Raw genomic sequence first — 12,179 nt, 5'->3', positions numbered from 1 at the left:
TATAGTATAGTGTATAGTAGTGGTGTATAGTGTAGTGTATAGTGTAGTGTATAGTGTAGTGTAGTTTATAGTAGTGTAGTGTATAGTGTCGTGTATAGTGAAGTAGGCGAGAGACCTGCTGTGGCACGAGGTTATATAGTAGGCTTCGTCAGTAGGGGGGGAGAGAGAAGGGGGGGGGGAAGGAGGCGGGGCAGAAAGTGGACCCCGCAGCAGCACCCGGGTCACTGGAGTAGAGATCGGAGAGAGATGCACAGAGAGAGAGAGAGAAAGACACACAGAGAGTCGGAAATAACAGCTGACATAGGCAGGCAGGATGGAAACATCACTGTCAGTTAAGATTTTACCTGGTTAATAACGTCCTTCCAATGATTGCTCAGTTTGTACCCATCCTCTCGGTTGAAGTTGTGTCTGTGTTTATATATCTGGATGGCTTCATGAACAAATCTCTGATAATAGCCAGTGGGTTTGCAGAGTACCTTCGTCTTGGAAAAGTAAATTTCGTGTCAGCCCACAGCGTTAAAACAATTATCAGCAACAGCAGAGGTATTGGTCCTACCATGTTTCAGATCTGCCTTGTGTTCGCGAACGCGGTCCGAGACATGTCGTTTTATTTCCCCAATGTAACTGCTGCCGCAGCCACAACTCAGTTTGTAAACAACCGGGTATTGCATATCAGGAATCACATCCTTTACAGTTTGGATCAAATCACGAATTTTGTGTACTGTGTTCAAACGAACCTGGATCTTGTGTTTGTTTAAGATTTTGGAAAACTTTTTGGTAACCCCTGCTATGTATGTCAAAAGAACATGCGTTTTCAGGACAGCTTTGTATTCCTGCGAGACTTGGAGATTGAAAAAGACTGACAAAGATAAGGTATTGACACTCAAAATGTATTGCTACAGAAGGATCCTGCATCTAAGTTGGACTCAAAGACTGAACAACGTAGAAGAAATAAAAAAGGTTGCACAGAAGAAGACATATTGCAGGCAGCGGTGATAAGGAAACTGGCACTATTTGTACATTGTGGGATGGACAACAGCAGGAAAATGTAACGTCTGTTGTTCGGAAAAATGGAAGGAACAGGAAAGAGAGGAAGACTTAACAGAGAATGACTTAACGACGACATCATGAAGAGGTTGGTGCCTGAAAGATCTGGCACTACTTGAGGATATTAGCACAAGACGTAAGCAAGGGAGTTGACACCTACAGGCTATCTGCCCATGGATAGTGATGATGATCTTCAATGGAGCTTTGTACTTTCACACAAACAACACAGAAAATAAAGTTGACAGCTCCACAGGTGGAGGCGAATGGCGAAATCTATCAAACACAAACCGGGAGTGCCGCTCGCCCTGTAACCATGAAGACCGCCCCCAGCACCTCCCCCCAAATCTCAAGGGGGTTCAGGTTTTTGAGAATTGTCATTTTTGAATTAAGTACAGTACACAGTAGATGCTCAGGCTTTTCAAAGTTTTAATATGTGAATTAATGATAGTACATAGAAGAGGTTCAGGTGTTTCAGTTTTAATGTTTGAAGCACTGTACACGTCTTGATTTGAAGCTTTCGTGACTGCAGGAATCCATACTCTTTGGTTATTTCGGTAAAGTCACGTAGTTAGAAACTAACTACGTGATTTTACAGTACAGTACAAGTGTTGTGTTGTTACAGTATATCTGTCAACCCCTTATCAGTGGCTTCTTTATTACAGACCAATTCAGACCTTATTGGTAACCCCGTGTCCCTTATAAATCTCAACGTTCATCCTACAAAGTCTCATCCCAGGGGACAAAACACAAACAAATAGACACAAAAATGTTGCCCATTTTGAAACGGCTGTACACCGTATGGACCTGAAAACTCAATTTCCCTGTACAAGAATACGGGTAAACCGTATGGGTTGACGGGTATGTTACACGTGTAGACAAACCTAGCTTTGATGTCATGGTAAACAAGGGGCGGCTCCAGAGCTATGGTTCGAGTTGAAGTGAGTCACGCTTTGTGGTTGTTCCCCATATTGTTATTATTACGAAATAGTTTTTATGACTGGACCATTTTTGAGTGTGATAATATTACACTACACAAATTGATAAGGGGCCGAATTTAGGAATATACTACATGGTTTAAACAGGGAAGTACAATACAGGAGTACATTAGGTTTCCTGCACAGTAAATCACATCGCAGGAGCACTCCTCTATCCGAATTCACAGCAACAGGAGCCCCACTTCTGAGCAGGAGGCTCGATGACTATCCCGTGTTAATTTACTTATTTTTCTTGCGGATCTTGTGCTCTAACTGTATGCCAGTCCCGTGTACTGTAGAATCATTAGCTAAGTAAATACACCCCTTTTGACACAGTTCCCCTAAGCCCTTTCCCCTCAGGAGAGATCCTTCCTCCACCTCAGCCAATCTTACAGTCGTTCACGAACAGTATTTGCCCCAACATTCTGTTGAAGCCTATATGGGGGATATTTGTATTGTGTGTGTATATGTTTGTGTGCATGAATCTGTGCATTGTGCCTGTTCTCTACGTTGGTTAGACTCCGTGCTCTGAGGACGCACGACTCAAATCCAGAATCCTCACTGAGTCACCTTCACCCCCCAAAGTGCGTGGAAGAGAGGCTGACTAAATGAGTGGTGAATCACGTGCAGCAGCTCATTAGAGTCGGCGTGATAAAACGACAGTAGCACCGCCTCCCAGTGCAGGTGACACCCAAAGTTTTCAAAGTTTCAAAGTTTATCTATTAGGTATAGCCCTGTGAGCCATTCAGCTCTTGAATCGGGTGCAACCGCAACAAACAAAAAACAAAAACATGAACGAGAAAACATCTTAAAGTGACTATGTGCAAACAGAAAATCCAAGCAAAAGACAGCAAGATATTGCAGAAAAATCACTGTACACCAACCCTGTGCAAATATCCCAGTGGGATGCAAGTCAAACAACAACAACCACAAGACAACTTATATTAAGACCAACTCCCCGGGTAGGATCCCTCACCGAGACTGAGGTCGCTATATCACCATGATACACTGATCAGCTGTTGCCACTTTTCCTAAAATCCCAGGATGAGTCGTTTTCTCAGTACAGTACAAGTGTTGTGTTGTTACGGTATATCTGTCAACCCCTTATCAGTGGCTACTATATTACAGACCAATTCAGACCTTATTGGTAAGCCTATATGGGGGATATTTGTAGTGTGTGTGTATGTTTGTGTGCGTGAATCTGTGCATTGTGCCTGTTCTCTGCGTTGGTTACACTCCGTGCTCTGAGGACGTACGACTCAAATCCAGAATCCTCACTGAGTCACCTTCACCCCCCAAAGTGCGGGGAAGAGAGGCTGACTAAATGAGTGGTGAATCACGTGCAGCTGCTCAGCAAGCGTGCTGTGACGGTTCCACATGAAGACGGAAGCTTGTGTTGCCTCCGAAACGTTGTGATTTTTATTTTATTTTTATTTTACTTTTATTAATTTTAATTTTTTACCTACGTAACTTTACCGAAAAAACCTAAGAATATTTAAGTATATAGTTCAACTATCGGACCTAAAAGCCAAGAGCAATGGCGGCACAGCGCCGCCTACTGGGCGAGCTGTATGAAGTGCAACAAAGGCGCAGACTGCCGCCTCCTGCTGACCTGCTGGGGAGTGGCATCCACGAGTTTTTCTGTACTTACAGTGAGGGAAAGAAGTATTTGATCCCCTGCTGATTTTGTTCGTTTGCCCACTGACAAAGAAATTATCAGTCTATAATTTTAACGGTAGGTTTATTTGAACATAACATTTTTGACATGCGTTTTTCTGGATTTTTTTGTTGCTATTCTGTCTCTCACTGTTCAAATAAACCTACCATTAAAATTATAGACTGATCATTTCTTTGTCAGTGGGCAAACGTACAAAATCAGCAGGGGATCAAATACTTTTTTCCCTCACTGTATGCACCAAACAACAGTTCGGAGTGTTCGGCCTTCTTGGAGATGGTGGGTGCAGTGCTCGACAGAGTCCCGCCTACCGACTCCATCATCTTACTGGGCGACTCCAATGCTCACGTGGGAGACGATGGAGATACCTGGAGAGTTATGATTGTGAGAAATGGCCCCCCGTGATCTGAACCTGAACGGTGAGATGTTATTATAATTCTGCACTTGTCATGGAATGTCGATAAACAAACACCATGTTTGAACACAAGGATGCTCAGAGAACAATGGTTGCACAGCGCCCCCTACTGGACGATCTGCGTGAAGTGCAACAAAGGCACAGACTGCCGCCCTCTGCTGGCTTGCTGGGGAGTGGCATCCACGAGGTATCGTGGAATGTCCTCGTCTGTCTCTCTCTACAGAGACGCAGAGCTTTGAGTGGAGTGAATTCCGGTGACTTGCGTGAAACAAAAACCCGACAGGAACTGATATGGTGATGTGCGCACTTTTTTCGTCCCCAACAAATCACAGACTTTACGCGACAATTTAGAGGAACACTTTTTTGCCTTGATCGGTCAAGAGGCACTCGGGAGCACCCTTGTCTAGAACATAACCATTCAGGAACGCCTCGGTAACAGCAACAGCCGACTGATTTGGGAGCGGCCAGGTCATAGGTCAGCATGATAAATACTCAACGCCCACGAGTAGATACCTGTACCCCCAAGCACAAGTGGGAAATGGGCCAATAATATCCAGAGCAACCAGCTCGTTAATGCGCGACACCTGAATGGATTGCATTGGAGGGCAGCAAGGTTTCATCGGCGGATTCCGCCACGTGCACTACACACAACCTTTTAGCAGATTGTCGACATCCGTTGCCATGGCCGGCCAATAAAAATCCAATTTCAGTGTCGCCAGCATCTTTTGCACGCCCAGATGCAAGAGGCGTCTATGCACAGCCCACACAACCTCGCCATGCAGGGTGATGGGAACGACAATGGCATAATGGCGTAATCTTCCACCCCAATGCATGAGCAGCCCGTCCCGCAGGACAACCGAGGCAACACCACGCCGATATTGCTGCACAAAAACCACAATGGCCAGCAACTCACGGCACGTAACGCAGTATCTCTGCTCGGTCAGAGAAAGCACCCATCTGCCATACGCGATCACGTGCTCTACTCCGTTAACAACCTGCGACAACACGGTTCCAATGCCAGTATTACTAGCATCTGTATCCAAGACAAATGGTAATGAAAAATCGGGATAATGCAGGGGAGGAGCATTCACCAGCCCTTCACGAATGGCCCGAAATGCGGCCTCCTCTTCTCTCCAATGAAATTTTTCCCCCTTAGCCGTCAATGCATGGAGAGGTTTCACAATGGACATGAACCCGGCGACAAAACGGCGATAATATGATGCAAAGCCGATGAAACTATGCACTACGCTCGCCGAGGTGGGCATCGGCCACGTTCAAACACACGCAGTTTTCTCCGGGTCTGTCGCAATACCCAATTAACTACGTGGCCAAGATATCGAACTGATTTCTGAAGGAGGTGACACTTCTGCGGCTTAAATTTCAAGTCGGCCGCACGCATCTTAAGGAAAACAGCATGCAGACGATCCAAATGCTCATCAAACATACGACTGGAAACGATAACATCATCTAAGTATATAAGGCACGAGTCTCATTGGAGGCCCGCTAAAACCAGCTCCATCAACTTTTGGAACGTGGCTGGCACAGAGTGGAGCCCCATAGGGAGCCGGTTAAATTCAAACAACCCTTGCGGCGTATGAAAGGCCGTCTTGGGTCTTGAAACCTCGTCAAGTGGCAGCTGCCAAAACACCGACAAAAGGTCAAGAGTGGAAAAGAACTGCGCCCCCGCTAAGGCATCCAGCGAATCGTCCATACGAGGCAAGGGGTATGCATCCGCAATGGAAACCTTGTTAAGCTTGCGAAAATCAACACAAAAACGCAAGCTGTCATCGTGTTTCTTAACAAGCACAATCGGAGCACCCCATGGACTGGTGGATGGTGAGATGATGTCCGCAGCCAACATCTCATCAACCGCCAGCCAAACATGTTCCTTCTCAGCCGGGCTCAATCGGTAAGGATTCTGGTGGATTGGAGCAGCATCGCCTGTATCAATATGGTGGCTCAAGAGAGATGTGCGGCCAATGTCGAATTTACTCTTACTGAAAATATCAGAAAAATCGCGCAAAGCGCTCTCAACTTCCCCATTTGACCCGCAGACAAATCGCCACATTCTGTACTGAAGTTTATCAAGCCAACCCTCATCAGCATCGCTGGGCCGGGGTGTACGAATGCCAGAACCAAGAATCCCGACAATGTCCCTCTCAGGGTGCGCTGGCAACGCATGAGCCAGCACGGTACCCTCCTGAATAACCATCGTATCCAAGCCAGCATAAAGGACCTGAATTAAAGGTTCCTGGTCTCGGGACACCAATGTCTGAGCCGCCACAAGCGACTGCATTTTTTCGAGGGTGCTAACATGATACCGTCCCTCGTAGCATCCAAATCAAGTGGTTTTCGCAACCGGAGGTGTACTAACATTTGCACGCAGGACGGAATCCGCACCGTTCGACATGCAAGGGCTTGCACTGATGCATTAGCCATACACATACGAGTGGGGGAAGGCAGAAATGCATATGATGTCCCGATGGTAGTTGCAAACATCCCTGATCAATACAAATCTTCAGGGGCATTTTGCCTTGGAAATCGGTCCCGAGCAAACAAGGTACAGCTCGGGCCGTGGAGACCAGAACATGACCCATAAGGCTAACATCAGCGATGCGCAATCCGGCCGAAATGCGACCGATGATGCCCAGCGAGCCGCTGTTGGTGGCGAAACATGGAGCATCTACAGGTTCTAAAACCCGACACCGAGGGGACAAAATATTGTAAGTTCAGAAATTATGGTCGAGGATGCACCAGTGTGTCCACAAGCATCCGAATCTCTACCCCCCCAATAAATCCAAGCATGGCCGACGACCCTGCAGTTGCAGCTACTACCCGATGAGCCAACTCCGACCACTGATCCGGTTGGAGCGGGCGAGCGTCTCGAACGCGTACCTACTCCCTTTGTACCCGCGCACGACCCCGACGTGAATCGGACCCCCCCCTCGATGGATGAGGTGAACCTCTGGGCCAAATGTAGGGTGCGCCGCGACTCGCCTTGGAAAGCAGGGAGCGGTTGACTCGGGAGGTGCCGTCGAGGAACACAGCAGCCCGACTGGACGTGCCCCGGCAGTCCACAGTTGTAGCAGATGACTCGCCCACTGCCGAAACGGGTTTATGACCTCGTCCGCCACTGGCCATCCCTCTGCTGCTCACCACCTCCACGCTGATCGCCACCTCCCCAGTATAACGCGCATGCTCGAGCGGACTCGGCGTCCGCGGGAGCCCCCAGCTCCGCAGAGGACGTGGCGCATGCCACCAACACCCTGTCTCTCTGCAATGTCTGCTGTGCCTGTATGCACCTGGTAACCCTTAGCGAAGACATGTCATTGCCTTCAGCTAGGAGAACGGTGTGAAGATCCATCGTGACAACCAGCAGCTTCTCAAGGACCAAGGAGTCAAGGCCATCATGGTCCATCTTTGGGAATGTGGCTATCGCCAGTGTCAAGAGCGTGCTACGGAAGGGGAGAGCCGATTCACCATCCCCTTTACGTCTAATAGCAAACTTCTGGCAGGTGTTCAATGGAGGCTCGAAAACAGCCACCATCTGGTCGAATGCTTGCGTAAGCGTGGACCTCTCCGGTGGCGGGATGGCGAGGAACGCCGCCAAAGCATCGTCGTCGAGTGCGGCGGGAAGCACTCTCAGCGCCTCTGCCTCCGTCCACCCCGCTAAGTTGGCATTGGTAAGAAATGCCACCCAGTCGCGGCTGGCAGCGACGAACTCTTTAATGAAGGGGAGCCGATGTTGGAGCGACGGGATGTCGAAGGGTGAGGACTGCTCCGCTTCAAGCTTGGCGGGCTGCGCGCCTCTCGGTGGCGACAAAATGGCGGCGGCGACACCGACCAACTCCAGTAACACAGTAACACCTAAGCTCTATGCTGTAGCTGTCCGGACCACGAGCTGGGTCCCGGACCACATGGTGGAGCCTCTTCAGTACTTGATGGGATCTTCTAGCACTGCATCACGAAGAAGAACCCCGATCTCTTCCCGGGACCTGCCTTATATCTGTCCGGGCTGGGGCCGGCTCTGCCTTTGGCCCTGCCCACATTCGATATCTCTCTTGCACTCACCCGAAGGCACTCGAGCGCTCTCTCAAGACTATGTGACCACCCTTCGGTCCCCATCACCCGGGGGCCCCCTCCTGTTACCTCCGGTCACGTGTCTACAGGATCAGCCAGAGTGCCATCACCCAAAGTAACCCTGGCTGGCTGACACCCTCTCGCTCCCTGTGGTGGAAGCCCGCACCGCACGCTGCACGTGGTGCCATTGCGCTAACAGCGCTCTGCCAGCCTCCACTATGGCTGGTACTACACCCCCTCTCTGGGGTGTATACAATGACAATGCATCACACGCCGTGGTCATGCAGGCCCGACACCATAGAGTGACAATCCCAGTCACTACACATGTACGTCCAACCAACAGAACCACTGGTTTCTCCATGACTGGCACAACAAGGACGGTTACCTTTGTTCACTTTACATCATCGATTTCCAATTCAGCCTATCCAAGTACGGTGGTTGCAGCTGACTCTGTATTGCTGAAGCCGAATACTAATGCATCTGTATCTTCAATTCTTGCCTGCAGCGTAAGGCAGCAGTCACCCGTATCGTACATGCCCTGCTTTCTAGGTCAATTGTCGCTTCCAAATTAATACCGTTGACCAGGGCTGGTTTGATACATTTCAATAGCTTTAGTGCCGATCGACTCACGGTGTTGACTTGCAATGTAACATTCGTAATGTCCACTCTGGTGTGTCCATTCGGAGCAGGCTGAGAACTAACGTACCTCCCGCTTACAGATGCTACAGACGCGAGGGCTTAGGAGCTAATGGGCAGTCGGCAGAGATGTGCCCAGGTTGGTTGCAACTACATCACCGGCGCCCCGCTGATGATACAACCAGGCCTTGTGCCGGCGGCGCCCAGCTGCTGCTGCAGTGCTCGTGCTCCCAGTGATGGATGGTGTCGGTGCTCCTTTCTTTGGGTCTGACTTTCTCTTTTTTGTGCTTGCTTCCGGTGTCCCAGTTCACCTTTGACAATACAATCGACACGCCCCTTTGAAGAGCTCTTAAAACTTTAAGTTTCATTTGTTTGGTATAGCCCTGTGAGCCATTCGGCTCTTGAATCGGGTGCAACCGCAACAAATAAAAAACAAAAAAACTCAAGGGGGGAGGGGGAGTCGTTAAACAGGTCATCAGCATCGTAGTGGGCACACCACTCGCATGGGAGCTAGTCGTACCACAGACCAATCGCCAGTTGCTTTTTTTTAATCTGGGAACTCCTAATGTAGTAACTTGCATAGTCTCACCTTTTCATGGAAGTAGGCCATCCTGCTTTCCCGTCTTCCCCGCATTCGGGCCTTCATTCACTCCCAACGCTCGGGAAGGCTCAATGTCGCAATGAAAGTTCGTTTGAAGCGCTACACGGAATCCGATCATGACTCAATGCCATCTGCATGCGTCAAATATCAATTCAGTGCTGCTCCCTTTAGACTGCAACACAAAAAAGGTGTCCCTGCCATCGGTGAAGGTTCTCCATTTGTTTCAATGGTGCGCAGCCACTCGCTCGAGCGATCACTCCAATTTCTTCACCTGTGAAGTCTGGGATGACTCGACTCAAGTCTGGCATCGCCTGGTGGTTTGTTGTTCCTGATGTGACGCGGTTGACAAGTTCCATCATCGTCTTGTCACATTTATCGAGGGTGGCCAGACGCAGCCAGGCGCCACATATGGTTGGATCGAGATTGCCTCGCTATTCACGAACTCGCTCTCTGCGATTTTGGCTCTCCACGAATTGCATCTGGAACTCTACACCACTACGGTCATTGTAGTTGCGTTTCCTGAAGACCAAGCGCGTTATGGAAAAATAGTGTTATAATAAATGGTATATAATATAGGAGTGTTAAGCACAGTCCGCAATAACGCACGTGAGATGCGTAATGCAGGCCTGAACAAATACCGAGGCACGTGTGGGGTAGCATCTAGAAGTATCCAGCAGCATCCCAATGCCTTATGCGATGATGCTATGCCGAAGCAGCCGGTCAACCGCTTATTCGTAGTTCTGTTAGCTCAATTGCGCTATGTCAACTTCGCGTTGTGAAAACACGTTTTATATGAAGTGATGAGAGATAAATTGATGAGAGATGAAGCGATGAGATATGAAGTGGTGGTGAGAGATAAAGCAATGAGAGATAAAGCGATGAGAAATAAAATGAATTGAGATCAATTGAATTGAGATAAAATGATGAGAGATACAATTATAATAGATAAAATGATGAGAGATAAAGCGACGAGAGATAAAGTGATGAGAGATAAAGTGATGAGAGATAAAGTGAATAGAGATAAAGCAGTGGGAGATAATCAATGCATCCAGGTATACACTCTACGCCCGTCCTTGTAGAAGAGATACATGGATGACACATTTGTCATCTGGCCACATGGCCAACTGGCTCTGAAACAATTCCTCAAACACATCAATTACATAAACCCAGCAATCAAAATCTCCATGGAGGTAGAAAAAGGCATGCTACCTTTCTACGGATAATATTGCTAGCAAAAGCCTACGTATAACTTTAAAACTTTATTAAGAATTAACAACGTGCAGTTTACTCGGAAAAAACCCAGCCTCACCCTATCTGGTGTAACCTGTCTGTGGGACAAACCATCACCGTTTTCATGGTTACCATGGGGTTTTTGTATGAATATATTAATTGCGACTCTTACTCCCTGACACATTGTGTGTGAATATAACGCCACGTCTACACAGGTGAGCAGGGCTGCCGCAGGGAACATTCCAGGGCGCGTCTCGTGGTGTTCATAATTTAACTGCAGGTGAAGTCAGGTTGTTTGCTTGTTCATCGTGGCTGCTCTGTGATTTTTTTTTACATCTAGCTGCAGTGGCTTTGAGATATTAACTATCTCGCCTGGTATACAGGAGCTCGTGGGTTCGATCCCGGACTTGAGGCCTACTGTATATTTGTAGTCTGCGTGTCTCTCTCTCATCATCATCCCGATGTCTCGGAGATGTTAACTACCTCGCCTGGTACACAAGAGGTCGTGGGTTCGATCCCGACCCTGATGCCTGCTGTATATTTGGAGTCTGCATGTCTCTCTCTCATCATCATCACGGTGGCTAGGAGATGTTAACTACCTCGCCTGGTATACATGCGGTCGTGTATTCGATCCCGATCCTGACGCCTGCTGTATAGGTGGAGTCTGCGTCTCTCTCTCATCATCATCACGGTATCTCGGATATGTTAAAAACCTCGCCTGGTACAGAGGAGGTCGTGGGTTCGATCCCGACCCTGATGCCTACTGCTGTATATTTGCAGTTTGCATGTCTTTCTCGCCGTGGTCCCGTGGATTTTTCTCCGCTCCCTCCGCTCTCCCCTCGACATTTAGAATCCACATCACGTGTTTAGAGTTTTTGGCTGAGAAAATGTCCACGGGAAAAGCCACTTCGCTGGGATTTCATTTGTGGCCAGGTCGCCTTTGGGAAAAAAGAGCTACGGAGTTCAGTGAACCTTACCTTGTGAATTTTTTCTTTTTATAGAATCTGCCAAACTAAGCGAGTCCAGGATTTAAAATGTCAACATTGACAATAATAGGTGATGAAGACCTTTTTTGTTTACGTGATGATGATTTTAAACGTTGAGCAAGATTTTTTCATGCATATTAGGAAAATGTACAGTGATAGTCATACCGATATTGAGCTTAAACGAACGACGATGTTTTGTTTAGCCAGATGCTGTTCGCTGTGGTAATGCGTGAGGCCACCCACCCAGGGACCCAGCCACTCAACCGCACGCCCCTCCCAGCCCCCCTCCCTCCCTCCATCACCGCCCGCTCGCCCACCCTTCACCCCATCCTCCTGCCCATCTGTTTCCCCTCTCATCAAATAACCACCCCACTCACTCACTCAAATTCCACCACCACCCACTCACTCGCTTGTACCTTCGATTAGCACGAGTGGCTACGTACGCTGCGAAATAATTTCAACATACATACTCACCCACTCACCAAACCACTCACCCATACACTCACCCACTCACTCACCCACACACCTCCGATTA

The sequence above is a fragment of the Lethenteron reissneri genome, chromosome 65 (genome assembly GCF_015708825.2).
Source record: "Lethenteron reissneri isolate LAM-NWPU_2019-01 chromosome 65, ASM1570882v1, whole genome shotgun sequence".
NCBI lineage: Eukaryota > Metazoa > Chordata > Hyperoartia > Petromyzontiformes > Petromyzontidae > Lethenteron > Lethenteron reissneri.
This window is presented reverse-complemented; position numbering follows the sequence as displayed.